This window comes from Ailuropoda melanoleuca, chromosome 3, assembly GCF_002007445.2.
Source record: "Ailuropoda melanoleuca isolate Jingjing chromosome 3, ASM200744v2, whole genome shotgun sequence".
Lineage (NCBI taxonomy): Eukaryota > Metazoa > Chordata > Mammalia > Carnivora > Ursidae > Ailuropoda > Ailuropoda melanoleuca.
The window spans coordinates 15381966-15386841 of NC_048220.1; the positions used below are offsets into that span (position 1 = coordinate 15381966).

At 43.1% G+C, this 4876-nt stretch overlaps 1 pseudogene; it reads left to right on the top strand.

Annotated features, from left to right (window-relative positions):
* Positions 1-419: 419 nt before the first annotated feature.
* On the top strand, positions 420-1711 carry LOC100469337 (annotated as a pseudogene).
* The last annotated feature ends 3165 nt before the right edge of the window (positions 1712-4876 follow it).

Below are 4876 nucleotides of genomic sequence, written 5' to 3' on the forward strand. Positions count from 1 at the left end.
TTGAAATAATGGATCTAGACAATGGTTATCAATGGCTGCTAACAACTCAAAAGGACAAACAACTAGACATAATATGCTTCCTAATGGAAGTGTATGATACTACCTAAGAAGCATTCTTACCAAAAATTAGTACTTAAAATGACCAAACTTGTAGATCTAACTACAAGAAATACAGAAGACAGAACAATATATTAAGTATCATTACAAGGATGCAATTAACAAAGTCCAGACTGAATATCTCTACAGGACAAATAATCTACATCCCCCCCCCAAATAAGTTGAAGGAGAGAGAGAGAGAGAGAGGGAGACTCTATAGTTTAAAATAGACTTAAGAGACATTTAAACAATTGAATTTTTTGACCTCATTTCCATCCTTTAAAAAAAAAAATTTTTTTTTTAGCTTTCTCTGCAGAATCACCATGGTGGCTGGGACCCTGTACACATATCCTGAAAACTGGAGGGCCATCAAGGCTCTCATTGCTGCTCAGCACAGCGGGGTTCAGGTCCCCATGCTTTCTGCACCACCCCACTTCCACTTTGGCCAAACAAACTGCACCCCTGAATTTTTCCGTACATTTCCTGCTGGCAAGATTCCAGCATTTGAGGGCCATGATGGCTTCTGTGTGTTTGAGAGTAATGCCATTGCAGTGAGTTGCTGTGGGGAAGTACTCCAGAGGCAGCAGCCCAGGAGTGCAGTGGGTGAGCTTTACTGATAGTGACATAGTGCCCCCAACCAGTACCTGGGTGTTCCCCACCTTGGGCGTCATGCACCACAAAAAGCAGGCCACAGAGAATGCAAAGGATGAAGTGAAGCAAATTCTGGGGCAAATGGATGTTCACTTGAAGACGAGGACTTTCCTGGTGGTCCAATGTGGGACACTGGCTGACATCGCAGTTGTCTGCACGCTCTTGTGGCTCTATTATAAACAGGTCCTAGAGCCTTCTTTCCTCCAGACCTTCCCCAATACCAACTGCTGGTTCCTCACCAGCATTAACCAGCCCCAGTTCAGGGCTCTCTTGGGGGAGGTGAAACGCTGTGAGTAGATGGCCCAGTTGGATGTTAAAAAGTTTGCAGATCCTAAAAAGCACAGACCACGGAAAGAGAAAGGTTCTCAGGAAGAGAAGCCAGGCTGAGCAGAAAGAGGAAAAAAAGGCTGCTGCCCCTGCTCCTGAGGAGAAGATGGATGAATGTGACCAGGCACTGGCTGCAGAACCGAAGGCCAAGGACCCCTTTGCTCTCCTGTCCAAGGAGAGCTCTCCTTTGTGTTGGAAAATTTAAGTGCAGGTACTCCAATGAGGACACTCTCTCTGTGGTGCTGCCGTATTTTGGGGAGCACATTGATAAGGACGGCTGGTCTCTGTGGTACTCTGAGTGCTGCTTCCCTGAAGAGCTCACCCAGACCTTCATGAGTTGCAACCTCATTGCTGGAATGTTCCAGTGGTTGGACAAGCTGAGGAAGAATGCCTTTGTCAGTGTCATCCTCTTTGGAACCAGGAAAGCAGCTCCATTTCTGGAGTCTGGGTTGTCCAAGACCAGGAGCTTGCCTTTCCGCTGAGTCCAGATTGGCAGGTGGACCATGAGTCACATACACAGCAGAAACTGGATCCTGGCAGTGAGGAGATCCAGACTCTGGTTCGAGAGTACTTTACCTGGGAGGGGGCCTTCTAACATGTGGGCAAAACCTTCAGTCAGAGCAAGACCTTCAAGTGAACATCTCTTGCCATTGCCTAGCTGCCTGTACCTGCCCTTCAGGGAGATGGGGATCATTAAAGGAAACAGAACATTGAAAAAAAATTTTTTTTTCATTTATTTTTATTTTTTTAAGTAATCTCTGCGCCCAATGTGGGGCTCAGACTCATGACCCTGAGATCAAGAGTAGCAAGCTCTTCCAACTAAGCCAGCCAGGTGCCCCCAAAAAGATATTTTTTTAAATGTTACAGTCAGGAAAATTTGAACACTAAATATTTGAAAATATTATTGAGTTATTATTACTTCTAGTATCTAATGTTATTGTGACTTTTAAAAACAAAGTAGTTCTAATCTTTTAGAGATACGCTCTGAAATATTTATGGATATAATGATATGAGTCTGGGATTTGTCTCACAGTAATCCAGTAGGTGAGGCGGAGTTAAACTATTCGAAGTTCATAATTGCTGAAAATAGACAATAGGTGTGGGGGATTTATTATATTATTCTTTCTGCTTTTGCATAGGTTTGAAGTTCCCATAAAATGTTAACAAGAGCAACAACAACCAAGCCCTAAGGCCTAGCTAGATTAAGTTACTCGCCCCACACCATATATGCAATTAGGGACAGTTCAAATCTGCAACTGGACTCTTGACTTCCAGTCCAATTCTCTTTCCCTTATAACAAGCTGTTTAGCAGAGAGGCCAAGCTTCTGGGGTACCAGATATCTGCCCCAAACTTGGTAAGCCAATGGGTGAACCAGGGAATACACTATGGCGCTATCCAACACTCATACAAGCAGCTCATCAGTAAGCAGCCAAGTGGCAAATTGGGATTGACTGGGAGTGCAGAGCAGCTGCTGACTTTTGAAGTATTGCCCAGAGTTCTTGGCTTTCCCCATTTGGTCTTTAAGGGAGCCATTTCAAAACTAGACCAGCCTTCAAGTGCCCAAACAAACATAGTTGAAAGGCTGCTTCATCTGTACCTAGACGTTTCTTGATTGCATCATACAAAATTAGATTTCGCTGAGAGCTATATATCTAGTCAGACCAAATGGAGTCTAACAACAACAGCTGAGGTGACAGGGCCTGGGCACCAAGGATTAGAGAAGAGTTCGACTGGAATGTTGTTTCCACACTGGTTAAGATTGTTCTTTCATGAGACTCTAAAACTCAGTCCCCACTGCTGTAGGTCGCATTGTTAGGACCCTCAGGCTGGTGAGTAATCTGTGGGGAAATGAAGAACTAATGAAGGTCATACTGAAAAGCAGAAAGATGACAAAGAGGTGGTGGCAGCAGTACAAAGCCAGGGAAGGGGCACAGAAATCCTCCAGCGGAGCGAAATATGAAGCCAGGATTTAAACGCAGCTAGGTAAGCAGACATCTCAGGCCATGATACAGCATCCATATTTTGGGGTTTTATTACCACGTAGTCAGAGATGGAGGATTACCTGGAGGTCATTTAGGGAAACAAAGTCAGCAGGAAATTCTTCTGTTGTCAGTGCTAATACAAATGCTTTCACCTTTCCACAGTCAATATTCAACACAGGTATATTTCTGGTAGTTGTTCCTAGGGGACATCGGTTGCTTTGTCCTGCCCATTCCCGTTCTTCTAGCGGCACCCCATACGCCCTCGGCATGTGCGCCATCAGGGGAATTGTTAATCAAATGGACAACTGACCCAAGTTTTGCTAACCTGATTCTTTTTAGGAGAAGCTTGGTTATGGACACTGTGATTTATAGCAACAGTGGCATCCTAAAGAGAGTGGCTATTGGGTCATATTCCCTGCATATGCCCTAAAACCTACCTACTCTGCATCCTGCCCTTTCAACGACCAGCAACTTGTCTTCAATTCTATGATTTGTCCTTTTTATCTAACAAATTCCCTTTTTGCTTAAATCAGAATTGGTTTATATTGCCTACAACCCAACACACGGTTGACACGATAGGCAGCTACTAAAAGAGAACATATCAAAGATAGTGAGTACTCATTTAGCGTGGGACAGGGCAGTACTCTGAGCCACATTTAGCTCCCATTATTATTATACACTAAAATCAAATCTATGCTAGACTTGTTCTTGGAGAAAAATCAACTGGGTACTGCAATGTTGGCAATTTTTGGTTTTCCTTTTCTCCCCCCCAAAAAATCATTAAAAAGTCATGGCATTTTTATAAGCCCGCAATGTAATACATGATATCACATTCATATTTTTATTTGTATAAGAACAAATTTGCCTTCTGAAGAATATTCACATAGTAGATAGCAGTATGAATCTGATCAAGAGCACAGTTTCTTTAAGTCAAAGAAAATTCATGATGGTCAGAATTCACACATGGCCTCAATTTTTTTCTTCCAAACTTTCCAAAGGAGACTTGGTTATAGTTTGCAAAATTCATCCCAGAAAAAATTATTTATAGTCTGATAAACAAAGCATAGGTGTAAAAGATGAATATTCCTTTCGGTTTAATACCCACTAGACTATGGGGTGAATCAAGACCGTTTTTTGGAAACTCTAAGAAAGGGGAATGGGCATTTCGCCCATTGCTTTTTTCTTTTTTCTTTTCTTTCTTCCTTTTTTTTTTTTGTTGAAGATTTTATTTTATTCCTTTGAGAGAGAGCACAAGCGGGGGGAGGGGTGGAGGGAGAAGCAGACTCCGCTTAACCAACTGAGCCACCCAGGTGGCCCTTACCCGTTGCTTCTCTTCTGTACAAGCCTTCCATATATACAGGTCAGACACAAGCACTTGAAGGTGAATGGTCATCTTTAGCCCCCAGGTACATGGTAGAACTCTAGATCTTTTCCTTTTCCTAGATTCATTCATGAAGATCCATTCTGGCTCCTTGGTATGTACTGAGTTCTGTTCCCCCCAAATTCCCATGTTAAAGCCCTAATCCACAAAGTGGCTATATTTGAAGATAGGGCTTTTAAGGAAGGAGTCAATTGAGGTGATATGGGTGGGGCCTTGATCCAATAGGACTGGGGTACTTCTAAGAACTGGAAGAGACACTAGAGCTTACTCTCTGTGCACATACACAGGAAAGGTGTGTGAAAACACAACAAGAAGGCAGCCATGAGCAAGCCAGGAAGAAAGGACTTAACCAGACACCAATCCTGCTAACACCTTAATCTTGGACTTCTGGGCTCTAGACCTGTGAAAAATCAAATTCTAGTCGTTGAAGCCAGCCAG